Source organism: Erinaceus europaeus, chromosome 7, assembly GCF_950295315.1.
Source record: "Erinaceus europaeus chromosome 7, mEriEur2.1, whole genome shotgun sequence".
NCBI lineage: Eukaryota > Metazoa > Chordata > Mammalia > Eulipotyphla > Erinaceidae > Erinaceus > Erinaceus europaeus.
This window is the reverse complement of record NC_080168.1, coordinates 56,937,056-56,952,679: the sequence shown is the minus strand read 5'-3', so window position 1 is coordinate 56,952,679 and position 15,624 is coordinate 56,937,056. Positions and strand designations below refer to the sequence as shown.

The 15,624-nt window shown below is 39.9% G+C and overlaps 1 protein-coding gene across 2 annotated transcripts in view; it reads right to left on the bottom strand.

The window, feature by feature from the left end:
- Positions 1–15,624, bottom strand: part of AEBP2 (AE binding protein 2) — a 102,578-nt gene that overhangs the window by 58,198 nt on the left and 28,756 nt on the right. The gene's annotated exons all lie outside the window — the stretch shown is intronic.

Genomic DNA, 15,624 nt, shown 5'->3' with positions numbered 1-15,624 from the left:
CCATTCTCTCCCTCTATCTAATGAGAAAGGGGCCTTAACATGGTAACATCACAAATGTCCAAGCTCCACAAAGACCTAAATAAATAAAAATTTTAAAATAGTTACATGAGCCAATCAAAACACAAACTGCTACATGTACCGATAATTGGACTTTCCACATTTTATTTCCAATATAGCAAAAACTAGGACTACAGATAATTTCTGTATTCTGTATTCACTGCCTAAGGACATAGCATGTATTAGTATAGATATAACTAATGAAAACAGAGTCAAATGTTAACTATCAGATACTAATAGTTTCATAATCAAAGATAGGTGAAACAAAGTATGATTTCTGTCCTCTTCTAGTTATTACTTACATTTCCAATTATCTTCATTATGAAGCAAAATTTAATATAAAATATTAAATTAATATAGTTGCAAAAGGAATATGAATATAATCAACTATGTCAGCTTAGTAAATTCCCATCCTCAGATTCAAGCAGCTAAGGGCAACTAAGCTGAGAAAATACCAATCTAACATCTAACAATCTAACCTTTACCATCTTCCTACCTGATCTATCAATAATCCTGATTATTCAGCCACCAAACTAATACTAAAAATTGCTCCCTGACACCAATACTAGAATGGGCCATGGCTAAGAAGATAGTTCAACTGGCAGAGACTCAAGACTTGCACACCTAAGACTCTCAGTTCAAGCCCTGGAACTGTACAGAGTAGAATGGTGCTATGGCTTCTATCTCACACTCACTTTCATTTTATCTCATGTGAAACTCTCATGTAATGAAATAAAAAATAAATAAATAAAAACAAATCTTCTAAAATTAATGGATCTTTACCAATTGTTACTTTTAAAGTGCATTTTATAGCATCTATTCTTTTCAACATTAGGAACAATTATAGACAGTCACACTTTGAAGACTAAATAGAACTGAAGAAAGAACAACTAAAAGACTAAACAGTCTAAGATCAATTTTTACTAAAACCCATCTTATATCAAATAGGCCACTGCTTGTGAAGTCTTCCATGTGATGCTAGGGCTCAAACCCAGGTATCTGAGCAAAGAGTGCACTCAACTAGGTACAGTCTCTCCCAGCCATAAGAATATTAAATCCGGAGTCGGGCTATAGTGCAGCGGGTTAAGCGCAGGTGGCGCAAAGCACAAGGACCGGCATAAGGATCCCGGTTCGAGCCCCGGCTCCCCACCTGCAGGGGAGTCGCTTCACAGGCGGTGAAGCAGGTCTGCAGGTGTCTGTCTTTCCCTCCCCCTCTCTGTCTTCCCCTCCTCTCTCCATTTCTCTCTGTCCTATCCAACAACAACAACAACAATAATAACTACAACAATAAAAAAACAAGGGCAACAAAGGGAATAAGTAAATAAAATAAATATAAAAAAAAGAATATTAAATCCAAATTAATGAGGGGGTTGGGGAAACAGCATAATGGTTATAAAGAAGGAGGCTTTGATGTCTGTCTCTATCTCTCATTAAAATAAACAAACTGGGAGTGAGGAGGTATTGCAGTGGGTTAAGCGCACGTGGCACGAAGCTCAAGGACAGGAATACGGATCCCGGTTCGAGTCCCCAGCACCCCACCTGCAAGGGAGTCGCTTCACAGGCGGTGAAGCAGGTCTGCAGGTGTCTGTCTTCCTCTCCCCTCTCCATTTCTCTCTGTCCTATCCAACAACGACAACAACAATAACTACAACAATAAAACAAGGGCAACAAAAGGGAAAATAAAACAAAATCTTAAAAAAATAAAAAATAAACTATTTAAATTCAACTAATAAACATGAACTACACGTTGATTTAAACTTTACTAACTTCCTAGTAGGTGAACAGAAATGTCTTATGACCCAGAAGTGGCAAAGTAGGCAAAGTGCTGAGCCCTCGAGGGCTAATCTGGTGCTTGATCCCTGGCAATGAAGAGTAATACTCTGGTTCTTCCTGATTATTAAGTCTTTTAAAGGAGGAGGAAGAGGAGCAGGAGGAGAAATGGGGGAGGGAGGAAGAAGAATCAAACCTCACATAACTGTCTTTAAAAAGTGAAGATTTCTGGGGGTCAGGCGGTAGCACAGTAGGTTAAGCGCACGTGGCGCAAAGTGCAAGGACTGGCATAAGGATCCCGGTTCTGGTCCTGGCTCCCCACCTGCAGGGGAGTCGCTTCACAAGTAGTGAAGCAGGTCTGCAGGTGTCAATCTTCCCCTCCTCTCTTCATTCCTCTCTGTCCTATCCAACAACAATGACATCAATAACAAGGATAATAATAACCACAACAATGATAAAACAACCAGGATAACAAAAGGGAAAAAATGACCTCCAGGAACAGTGGATTCCTGTGGGCACCGAGCCCAGGCAATAACCCTGGAGGCAAAAAAAAAAAAAGTGAAGATTGCTGTTGTCTTTTAAGTGACCTCTGTATTGTGTATTCCAAAAGAAATAATCAGATAAACATTCAAACACCTGGGCTGGGTGGTGGTGCACCTGGTTGAGTGCACGTTGGAGTGTGCAAGGACCCAGGTTTGAGCTCCCAGTCCCCACCTGCAGGGAGAAAGCTCTGGGAGTGGTGAAGTAGTGCTGCAGGTGTCTCTGTCTCTCTCCCTCTCTATTACCCCCTTCCCTCTTAGTTTCTGCCTGTGTCTATCCAATAAATAAAGATAATTAAAAAATTTTTTTAAAGATTTAAAAAAACATTCAAACACCAACTATTACTACCTAATATTATCCAACCACTACACAAGAGAAATATCTATGGCTCCAATTAGCTTTTCTGAGTAAACACACACGTGTATGTAATGACAGAACTTATAATTCCATCAGATTTCACCTTAAGTCATGAGTAGGTGTGGTGTGAGTTAACAGTATATATTAACATTAGGGCAACATGTTGTTTGATATAGAAATAAAATTTATGTTTATATTTGAATAAAATATTTGAAGACCCTTGGGGGGATTTAATTTGCACTAGGGTAGTCTTGATATACAAAACGGGCACAAAAAATTCACATCAAGGACTCACAAAGTATGTTTCTGTGTTTTTTTTTTTTTTTTTAATTTGGATAGAGACAGAGAAATTGAGGAGGGAAAGACAGAGACAGAGATACCTACAGCTCTACTTCACCACTCATGAAGCTTCCCCCTTTAGGTGGGGACCTGGGGCTTGAACCTGGGTCCTCGTGCATTATAATGTGTGAACTTAAACAGATAAATTTCATTCCTAATATATATTAGAAAGACTTTAATAACAGGTAGTATAAAATTGGATCTCTCTCTTCAAACCTGAGATTCTTTAGACATACAATTTATCTTATTTCTATAACCTTTCTCATGTAAAAAAAAAAAAATAGTTCCAAAACCAAGTACCATAGGAATCCAACCTAAATTTGGATAGAACTATTCATGAGTAAAATCTGTCATGATTCTTCTACATTATCTTAAAAGGAATCAAAATCATATACTAACAAGAATATGAAGGGACAGAATTAAAAAATCCAGTCTCTTGTTACTTCTGAAAGGAACTTGTACTAGGTGATACTAGATATAATAGAAACAGAACTAAAAGTGATCAACTGACTATAACCTACCTCTTTAACACTTTGTAGCTATGTAAACTTTAAAACCTTATTTAGGAGGGGGACCTGGTGGTAGCACAGCAAATAAGTTTTATTATTCCAAGTTAACATAGAGAATAAAAAGCACAAGGACCAGTGTAAAGAACCTGGTTCAAGTCCCCACTCCCTACCTGCATGAGGAGTCGCTTCACGAGTGGTGAAGCAGGTCTGCAGCTGTGTTTCTCTCCCCGTCTTCCTGTCCTCTCTTGATTTCTCTCTCTCCTATCCAACAACAATGACAGCAATAACAAGAATACTAACAATAATTAAAAAAAAAAAGACAACAAAAGGGAAAAAAATAGCCTCCAGGAGCAGGCAGCAAGCCCCAGCAATAATGGGGGGGGGGGGGGAAGGCCTTATTTAGGGGTTGAGTGGTAGCACACCTGGCACCATGCATAGAGCTCAAATCCCCCACCTGCAAAGCTTTAGGACTGGTGTAATTATTACTGGCGTGTTCTGTCTCTCCTTCTCTCTCTTCTTCCAACCCCCTTCACTCCCCCATTGTATCAAAAAACTTTTTTAAAAATGCCTGAACAATGAAGCTGTGCAGGCACAGAACCTCAACCCTTATAGGGAGGGGGAGAGAAAGAATCATTTCCTTTTTTCATAGTAATACATAGTAATTAATACATAGTAAGAATATATTTGGTTAACTCTAAAACAATGAAAATGTAAGGTAGTGGATTCTCTCAGTGAAAAACTGGAGTGGGGGTAGGTAGGGTTTCCAGGTCAGTGTACACTTGCAAGCTTGAGGAGCGTGACATACAACTGCCATATGCTGTCCTATGTACTTGTTCTATCTGGCTGTTTCTTTTTCACCTCTTTTTCTTAAGACATAAGGAGAGAACAGAGCCATCACTCTACTGCATGAAATCAAACTCAGGGTCTCACGTCGGAGGGTGCAAAGGCTTACCACAGAGCTACATTCCGACCACTGTGTTTCTTAGTGCCAACCTTTAATAATTAGTAAGCAATCTATATATATCCCAACAAATGCCAGAAATGATTAGCTACCAAAAACCGATGCATCCCTAGAAACTTTGTGTGTGTGTGTCAAAAACAACTCCAAGATATGCCTGGCTACTTGCTGGAAATATAATTTAGGGTCAGGAAATAGCTTACTTGGTAGACCCAGGTTTGAGTCTCCAACACCACATGGGAGCACAGAAACAGCAGCAGTGCTGTACTGTATCTCTTTTCTGTCTCTCTCTTCCTCTGTCTGAAATTGGAAGGGCAAAAAGTTCACTGAGAACAGTGGAATTTTGCAGGCAGAGGTGCCAGTAGATCAAAATCAAACAAAGACAGGGCAGGAGATAAAGCAAATGTGCAAAATAAAGTTGTTTTTTTTCTTTTTCATGTCTAAGGTTCCAAAGTCCCAGGTTCAATCCCCCAAAGTAGTACTCTGTTTGAAAAACAAATTAAAGTATGATTTAGTAGAGACCATTATGGAAACCAGAAAAGACATCTGACATTCTGAGAGCATTTCTACTTGTCAGAATCAGGTATTCTGAAAGGATTTATTTTTGCCAGCATCTGAGGAAATGGTGGATGCTGACTCTGTGCCTTTCTTAATTTGCTATAGATAAACCAATAGAAGAGCTTGTTTTGAAATAAGTTGAGAAGACACTAGAAGAAAAATACTGATACCTGATCTTTTAACATTCTTTGCTCACAGTAATTTCTGGATTAAGAATCCCAAGTCCCGGGAGTCGGGCTGTAGCGCAGCGGGTTTAGCGCACGTGGCGCAAAGCGTAAGGATCCCGGTTCGAGCCCTGGCTCCCCTCCTGCAAGGGCGTCACTTCACAAGCAGTGAAACAGGTCTGGTCTGCAGGTATCTATCTTTCTCTCCCCCTCTGTCTTCCCCTCCTCTCTCCATTTCTTTTTGTCCTATCCAACAATAACATCAATAACAACAAGGGCAACAAAAGGGAATAAATAAATAAATAGAATTCCAAGTCCCCAAAATTTCCTGGATTTTGTCACCAGGACTCAGGTGTTGGGGGTAGGGGGGCAAACTCTTGACTTAAAAAACAAACTATAACATAAGGATACCAAAGCCATTAGGTTTGGAAGGGTGGGAAACATGCACAAAAATTTGGTTTATACTTGACAATGGAGATTCCCTTCTCTAACTGCCATCAGGCTTTCTTCCCAGATTATTGGGGGAAGAGGGGAGGTAGAGATACAAAAACACCACACAATCATTCAAATGATTAATTTTGAACCACCAAAGGCTCGTTTTTCAATGACCAAATGAAGGAGTCTGAAATCTCAATGTTACTGAGAGATCTGAAAACCTTTTCATTACTGTCTAAATCAGCTTTACTTCAAGGAACTCCTCCAAAATACCCCAAAATGGAAAGGCTATTGCAAACCTGAAAAGCCCAAAGGAAGTTTAGTCCTAACCACTTTTGTCCTTGAACAAATTAATCAGCCTATTTACCTAAATGATGGTCTATACCTAATACCTTTATTTATGCTGGTGAAAATGAGTAACCTTTACACTCATCTGGCAATTAGTATTGCACACTTCAAATGTAAGCAACGAGTGCATCAAGTTTCTGTGAATCAATTTTAAAATTGGAGAACACAGTGCAACCTGACAGTCTAAGTAGGTATTCCAGGGCCATGTGCACCACTCCAGTTCCAGCTCAGTGCCTACTGCTCCAGAGGAAGCTTTGGTGCTATGTCGTCTTTACTTCTGCCCCTCCCTTTCTATGTAGGAAAAAGTCAGCTCAGAGAGGTGAGGAAGAAATGTATTTATGCATACAAAATATTCACTCACTGATAGTACAGTACATTAAGATCCCAAAAATCTATTCTAAATAGAGAGGTATGACTGACATTTCCTACAAAGGTTTTACTGAGAAAGAAGATTTTTTTCCCCAATAAAATGATTCAAATAAGACTTCATATAGTCAAGAATACTTCTTGGGGGTGGGAATAGATAGCATAATGGTTATGCAAAGAGACTCTCATTACCTGAGGCTCCTATGTTCCTGGTTCAATCTCCCTACCCACCATAAGCCAGAGTTGAACAGTGCTCTGGTAAATAAGGAGAAAATAATAATAATAGTACTTCTTGGGGGGGAATCCAACTCATGTACTTAGAAAGTGTTAAAATAATGAGAAGCAAAAATATTTCTCGTATTTAATTTGTTTCAAACCAGTTATTTCAAAAGCTAATATGACAGCTATAAATTTTGTTTCATCCCCAATAAAATGGGAGAAAAATGTGTATTTTACTTTTAGCCGTGTTGAATGTATTTTTTTCTAATTTTCTCTATTAAGAGTTATTTTCTTTTTTATTTTATTTTTTTACTTATTTATTCTCTTTTGTTGCCCTTGTTTTAGTTATTATTGTTACTGGCATTGATGTCGTCGTTGTTGGATAAGACAGAGAAAAATGGAGAAAGGAGGGGAACACAGCGGGGGGAGAGAAAGACAAGACACCTGCAGACCTGCTTCACCACCTGTGAAGTGACTCCCCTGCAGGTGGGGAGCCAGGGGCTCGAACCAGGATCCTTACGCTGGTCCTTGCACTTTGCACCACCTGTAGTTAACCCGCTGTGCTACCGACTGACGCCCATTTTCTTTTTTTTTAACCAGAGCACTGTTTAGCTCTAGCTTATGGTGGGGGGGGGGGGAATTGAACCTGGGACTTTGGAGCCTCAGGCATGAGAGTCTCTTTGCATAACCATTATGCTATCTACCCTCTGCCCTATTAAGAGTTATTTTCTATGGTCAGGAAATACCTTGCCCAGTTGGGTATATATCTTAGTGCACTCACACACACACAACCCCCAAAGCAACAACAAAGCACACACACACACCCCTTTCACAAAGTTCAAGCTCAAACTTCAGTACCACATGGAAGTGTCACAGTACCAAGGGGAGCTCCTGGAATGATGAAGCAATGCTGTGGTGCCTTTCCCACTCTGCCTCCCCCATGAACCTCTCCTCAATATATACCTATCAGAAAATAAAAAGGGGGCACATGCACAAGGTGACCCTGGGACTGCAAAAACTTTTAAGTGATTTAATAAAAAAGGGTTAAGTATATAACAAAATTGGCTCAGGTCTGGTAGGAATCTACCAGATTAAAACTACAAGAATAAAATAAATTTCATGAATTGCAAAAGATGTCACCAATTTTATTCTATGCTAAGACATCAGAAACCTATCAAAACTCAAAGTGAATATTGATTCTACTTCCTAGTAGCGTTTCAATAGCTGAAATCTACAAATATCATATAAAGGTTATGACATATACAAATAACTGGCCTCTTTTAAGGTTTTGAATAAACGTCATCACCTCTCCTCTCATTCTTTGTCTGGCCTATTCCCTTCAAACTCAGAAAAGAGCATAAACATATACAAAAACAAACTCATTAAAATGACAATATAACTTCTGCATCAAGAAAAACACATATGGAGGCCGGGCAATGGTGCATAGTATCAAGCGCAAGGCCAGTTCAAGCCCCCAGCTCCCATCCTATAGGCAGGTTGCTGCACAAGCGGTGAAGCAGGTCTTTCTCTCTCCCCTTCTGCCTTCCCTATCCCTCTCAAGTTCTCTCTGTCCTATCCAAAAAAATGGAGGAAAATATAAAGAAAAACACACTGTTTCTTCTGACATGTTTTTAAAGTATGAAATAAATTAGAACAAAGAACAAAACACCAGTGGATTTTATCATACCATCCTACAAGATGCAAGGCAATGTGAATGTGCCTAATACTACTGAAGTGTATAATACAAAATAGTCAAGATGATTTTTAAGTTCCTTTCAAAGAAGATATTTCAAAAAATGGCAAAAATGCTCCAACTAACCATCATTCTATTTTAAAGCACAAAGCCAGACGAATTCCAAATTTTACAAAAACAGTATCATGTTTTGAAATTCCCATCCATACTACAAATTTTAAGAAAGTCTAGAAGACATACCATTAAGTGGTATGTAGAAGTAGCTAGGGTAAGGCTGGAGGAATAGCTCACTTGGGTAGTGTGCTGCTTGGCCAGGTGCATGACCCAGGTCCAAACCCAGCCCCCACTGAGTCACTCATTCCTGTGGTCACTCTTTCACTCTCTCTGCTGTTCTGTCTCAATCTTGATAGAGGAGAAGGAGAAGAGGAAGAAGTAGGATATATCTTGTTTCTAATATCTTCGACATTTGCAGTTACGCATTTAATGTCTCTCAAAGATGAAGGCTGCTCAGTTCTTTGGTCAATACAGCATAGCCCTTTTAAAAAAAGTGTTTTTTGGGGAGTCGGGTGGTAGCGCAGTGGATTAAGCGCAGGTGGCGCAAAGTTCAAGGACCGGCTTAAGGATCCCCGTTCGAGCTCCCGGCTCCGTACCAGGAGGGGAGTTGCTTCACAGGCAGTGAAGCAGGTCTGCAAGTGTCTTTCTCTCCCTCTGTCTCTCCCCCCTCCATTTCTCTCTGTCCTGTTCAACAATGACTACAACAAAAAAACAAGGGCAACAAAATATATAAATAAATAAATAAATAAATAAATAAATTTTTTTTAAAGTGTCTTTTGTTTGTTTTAACTCATTTGCTTATTTATGACGGGGGGCACCCAGATCATAACCTTGGTGTATGCTACACTGTGTTATCAATCAAATTCAGGACCACATGTGTGTGGTTCCAGCATTCTAGTCACTGTGTCACCCCGAGATGCACAAAGCCTTTAAAACTAGAGAACAGTCCAGGAGAATGGTCCAGTGAATAAAGCAATGGACTCTCAAGCATGAGGTCCTGAATTTAAACCCTGGGAACACATGTACCAGAGTGATGTCTGGTTCTTTCCTTCTCTCCTTTCTTGTTAATAAATAAAATAAAATTTATAAAAAATAAAAAAAGAAAGAAAAGAAAACTTAAGAGAATGGTCCAGGAGATGGTGACGTCTATCAAGTGCTGGGCTCTCAAGCATGACATCCTGAGCTCAATTCCCAACAGCGCAGAGGCTTTTTCTCCTCTAGTCCTCTAATAAAATACTTTAAAAATTAAACAGAATCTCATGTGTAGTTCTTATAATAAAACAATTTGGGGGGGGGGAACAGTAGCGCAGCCGGCTAAGCGCGCGTGGCACAAAGCACAAGGACCAGTATGAGGATCCCAGTTCCCCACCTGCAGGGGGTTGCTTCACAGGGAGTGAAGTAGGTCTGCAAGGTGTCTATCTTTCTCCTACCGTTTTTTCCCCATCTCTCTCTATCCTATCCAACAACAACGATAAACAACAAAGGCAACAAAAGGGAAAAAATAGCCTCCAGGAACAGTGGTTCGTAGTGCAGGCACTGAGCAACAAACAAACAAACAAGCAAAAAAATGTTTTTGAGTAAGGAACTAAGAAATAATATTGAGTCCTATTTCAACAAAACTATACTTATTGTAGAAATACCAAGAGAGATTGAATTTCTCAAACTTTTCAATGTGTAGACTTTAGTTCTGAATATATATTCCTGCAATGTAAGCATTTATGGTTTCAAATTAGTAAACAGATTGAAATTTAACATTGGGCTCAAATTGTTAATGCATTTCTAGTAACTTTTTTTTGGATATATTTAATCACCTATATTAGGCCAAGGAGACCAGAGTAACCACTCTTTTAAGTATAGAAGATAGTTATTTGTAAATAGTATTAATATAAATCATGGTAAGGTCTTGTATAGTACAGTAAATCCTAACCATGGGATTTTCAAAGTAAATCAAGTTCCCAAATAACTTGGTTATAATAATAATTATCTATTGGAGCTGGTTGAGTGCACATGTTATAATAATTATCTACTGCCTTCTTAAATTCTTAAGATAGCAAGGAACCTTCCTCATTCTTTCGCTTATTTTGTATACAGGCAGAGAAACTGAAAGGGGAAAGGGAGCTAGAGAGGGGGAGACAGACAGCTGGAGCACTGTTTCACTGTTCATTAAGATTTCCCCTCTACAGGTGGGTCCAGGGGCTTGAACCTGGGTCCCTGCACCCTGTGATATGTGCGCTCAACCAGGAATGCCACCAACCAGCCCCTAAATATGAACTCCAGCCATATCTACTAACAGAAGTCTAGTGAAGTCTATATATACCTGCTAAGTCGTGTGATTAAAAAAACATACCATGGTTCAAAAAACAATCTGTTATTGACAGAAAGCAATTAACATCAAGCAGTGACTCACAAAATGCAACTCTGCAATCAACAGGAAATAAATCTGGTTAAATGGTTCATACTAAAAATCTGTTATGTGTAGGTATGGGCAAGTTGGAGGAAAGACTTGTTAACAAATAACCTAACCAGTGAGTTGGGTTATCACTGTGAAAATACTATATGGGGGGTGGGAGGGAAGGGGACGGGTGGTGGTGTATCTGGCTGAGTACACTTTACAATGTGCATGGACCCAGGCTCAAGCCCCACCCCCCTTCCCCACCTGCAGGGGGAAAGCTTCTCACGTGAAGCAATGTTGCAGGTGTCTCTCTCCCTCCCACCCTTCCCTATCTTCCCCTTTCTCTCAACTTCTGGCTGTATTTATCCAGTAAATAAATAATGAGAATAAAAAAAAAAGTTCAAAAAATATTTTTAAAAATATTTAATGAAGTGTCTTTTAATACAACTACTACCTATAGTAAAACAAAATATTGTGAATTCAATAGTAAGATATTTAAAGACCATGCTTGAGCAATTTAGATTGCTAGAACCATGAAACATAATTTAAAACTATGATGCCATAGTTTTAAACAAATTATAAGAAATTTTAATTCCAACACCACTAATTAAATTATTAGAGGTGTTATATACACCTATTTCTGGGACTTGGAGCTTGCACTAAAATACACCACTCCAGGGAGTCGGGCGGTAGCGCAGCAGTGGGTTAAGCGCACATGGCGCAAAGCGCAAGGACCAGTGGAAGGATCCCGGTTCAAGCCCTCGGCTCCCCGCCTGCAGGGGAGTCCCTTCACAGGCGGTGAAGAAGGTCTGCAGGTGTCTGTCTTTCTCTTCCCCTCTGTCTTCCCCTCCTCTCTCCATTTCTCTCTGTCCTATCCAACAACGACATCAATAACAACAATAACTACGACAATGAAAAACAAGGGCAACAAAAAGGGGGAAAAAATAAAATAAAATACACCATTCCCAAAAAACATCTTTCCATTTTTTTTTAACTTTTCTTTTTACTTAATAGGACAGAGAGAAATGAGAGGGGAGAGGGAGGGATATAGAAACACACCTATAGCCCTACTTTATTACTCATGAAGCTTATCCCCCTAGCAAATGGGCTAGAAACTTGTACGTGGTATTGTGCTCAACCTATTAATCACCACTGACCCCCACTTATATGTCTTTTTTTTTTCCTCCAGGGTTATTGCTGGGCTCGGTGCCTGCACCACGAATCCACCGCTCCTGGAGGCCATTTTCCCCCCCCTTTTTGTTGCCCTAGTTGTTGCAGCCTCGTTGCGGTCATCATTGCCATTGTTGACGCTGCTTTTGTTGTTGGATAGGACAGAGAGAAATGGAGAGAGGAGGGGAAGACAGAGAGAGAGGGGAGAGAAAGACAGACACCTGCAGACCTGCTTCACCGCCCATGAAGCGACTCCCCTGCAGGTGGGGAGCCGGGGGCTCGAACCGGGATCCCTATGCCGGTCCCTGCGCTTTGCGCCACGTGCGCTTAACCCACTGCACCACCGCCCGACTCCCTTATATGTCTTTTTTAAATGATCATGAATTTGGTATCAGACTTGTAAGCTAAAAGATGTAAATGCTGTATAAAATTAGCCCACTATATTAAATCTGCATATCAAGCCTTTACTGTGCTTGACATTAGCCTGAATTTTTAAAAGCGTTCAAAACTGATTTTTTAGAAAGCATCTGAATGTATTTAGTTTGGTATATTTCTTCAATAAAGTACTTAATTAGTGTTAAGAGTGAACTAGACTGTTGGTGAGCCCCAGGAAGCAATCACATCCTAGTTGGTGGAGATTGGGCGGTAGCACAGCAGGTTAAGCACAAGGACCGGTGCAAAGATCCGGGTTTGAGCCCCCGGGTCCCCACCTCTGTGGGGGGGGTGGGGGGGAGGCTTCACAGGCAGTAAAGCAGGTCTGCAAGTGTCTCTCTCCCACTCTGTCTTTCCCTCCTCTGTAGATTTCTCTCTGTCCTGTCCCAACAACGATGGCAATGACAACAATAATAATAACAGCAACGGCAAACAACAAGGGCAACAAAGGGGAAAAATGGCCTCTAGGAGCAATGGATTGGAGTGCAGGCACCAAGCCCCAGCAATAACCCTGGAGACAAAAAAAAAAAAAATCCATATCCTAGTTGGTTTAAAACCCCCAGTTGGAAGTCAGGCAGTAGCACAGTGGGTTAAGCGCACGTGGTGCAAAGCGTAATGACTGGCATAAGGATCCCGGTTAGAGCCCCTGGCTCCCCACCTGCAGGGGAATTGCTTCACAGGTGGTGAAGCAGGTCTGCAGGTGTCTTTCTCTCCCCCTTTGTCTTCCCCATTTCTCTTGATTTCTGTCCTATCCAACAACAACAACATCAATAACTACAACAATAAAACAACAAGGGCAAGAAAAAGGAATAAATAAATATTTTTTTTAAAAACTCAGTTAAGGGGCCGAGTGGTGGCACACCTGGTTGAGCGCATGTATTACAATGTACAAGGACGCGGGTTTCAGTCCCCGGTCCTCATCTGCGGAGGAAAGCTTTGCGAGTGGTGAAGCAGTGCTGCAGGTGTCTCTCTGTCTCTCTCCCCCTTCCCTCTTGATTTCTGGCTGTCCTTATCCAATAAATGAAAATTTAAAAAAATAATAATAAATTTTAAATAATTTTAAAAAAACAGTTAAAAAATTACAAACAGGACATGGGTAGATATCATAATGGTTATGCAAACAGACTCTCATTCTTGAGGCTCCCATGTCCCAGGTTCAATCTCTCGCATTACCATAAACCAGAGCTAAGCAGTGCTCTGGTAAAAACAAAATTTTAAAGCAAACAAAAAATAAAAGCCGTAAAACTGCCATATTGTATGTCTTAATGAACTCTGAATGGTAAATTAAAAAATTTACATTCACTTAAAAAAATCACTAATATAATTTAATCAACAGGTCTAGGGAGACAGCTCAACATGTTAAAAGCACCAACTCGAGGCAGGTGGTGGAGAATCTGGTTAAGCATACACATTACAATGTACAAGGACCTGGGTTTGAGCTCCTACTCCCCACCTGCAGGAAGAAAACTTTGCAAGTGGTGAAGCAGTACTTTAGGAGTCTCAGTGTCGCTCTATCTCCCCCCTCCCTTAATTTCTGGCTGTCTCTACGCAAAAAAAAAAAAAAAAAAGCACCAACTGAAATGACTGAGATCCCAGAGGCCTCAAGTTTAGTCCTCAGCACTATCTTAGCCCAGAGTTAAATAGTGCCTTGATACTTTCTTCCCTTCATCTCATAAATAATAAATAAGTGGTCCAGGAGATGGTACAGTGGATAAAGCATTGGACTCTCAAGTATGAAGTTCTGGGTTCAACCCCCTGCAGTACATGTACCAGAGTGATGGCTGGTTCTTTCTCTCTCTTCTCCTAATTAATAAATATTCAAAAAATAATAAATAATTTTTAATTTTAAAAAAGTAGAAATAGTGGGTAAAACTGTGAAATAGTGGGTAAAACTCATAGCTGGGACAACCAATTTGATCCCTGGTGCCGTGTGTACCAGAGTTATGCTCTGGCCTCTCTCCTCTCCTATTTCTCATATGAAATAATTCTTTTTTTAAAAAAAAAAAAAAAAAACAGAGCACTGTTCAGCTCTGGCTTATGGTGGTGCAGGGGACTGAACCTGGGACTTTGGAGCCTCAGGCAGGAGAGTCTGTTTGCATAACCATTATGCTATCTAACTGCCACAGTGAAATAAATCTTTAAAATGCATGTGGTCCAGGAGGTGGTGCAGTGTTGGACTCTCAAACATCAGGTCCTGAGTTCAGTTCCTGGCAGCACATGTGCCAGAGTGATGCCTGGTTCTTTCTCTCTCATAATAAATACATAAAATGTTTTAAAATGCACACATACAAATGCAGGCTTCCAAACAGTTACTCACTCACTTGTGATGACTAGGTTAGAATCTCATTAGTGACAGCAGGCTGAGAGGAAATGTGTAGTCATTATGATAAGTATGTACTTATGATATAAAAATCAATTTCTGAAAAACATACCAAGTGTCTCAACTGCCATAGAAAAACTTAGATCAACTGGGGGGAAAAATTATAATTACTGCAGCCTGGGAAATGGTTTAACTGGTATAGCACCAGACTTGAGTGCCAGGGGCCTAGCCTAGTTCAATCCCTGGTGCCACAAGTACTAGAATTGTGCTCTGGCTTCCCTTTCTCTCTCTCCTGTATAATAAATAAAAACAAATCTTTCAAAAAGTCTAAGTGTTACATCAATAAATAACAGTTTCGTCCATTTAGTACTTAAGATTCACACAATGTGCTTACTAGCTAAAAATCCACTATCTACATGGCCCAAATTCTGTACACTGACAGAAACGAGCATATTCCTGAAAGAGGAAAAAACAATACTAAATAATCAGAACTTACTTTCTAAACCTAGACCTGAGAAAGGTTACTCACAAATAAGTTAGACTGTTGTTTTAACAGGATTTTATAGACTAACCCTGGTACCAATGGTCTCTCCGGCTATTGTCATCATCAGGGATAATTAGAACCACTTCAACAAAAGCCCAAAATAATATCAATTCCAAAATAACCACAACTCAAGAGGAGAACACAGGAACATATTGTAGTTATTTATAATATTCCTACTATAGCTTCATGACATCTAATTTCAGCCAAGGACTGTACCTGCTGGCAAATCAAAGTCCAACACATGATGTGTTCTATCTAGTAAGCTTGATTCCCTAAGTGAGAAGTAAATGAAACAATTTAATTTGTAAAAATGAAGCTCGTGTAGAAACAATACTAAGTTACTCATTTAAAAAAAATAAAAACCTAACTAGGAAGTACAGATTAATAAAGCTAATGATA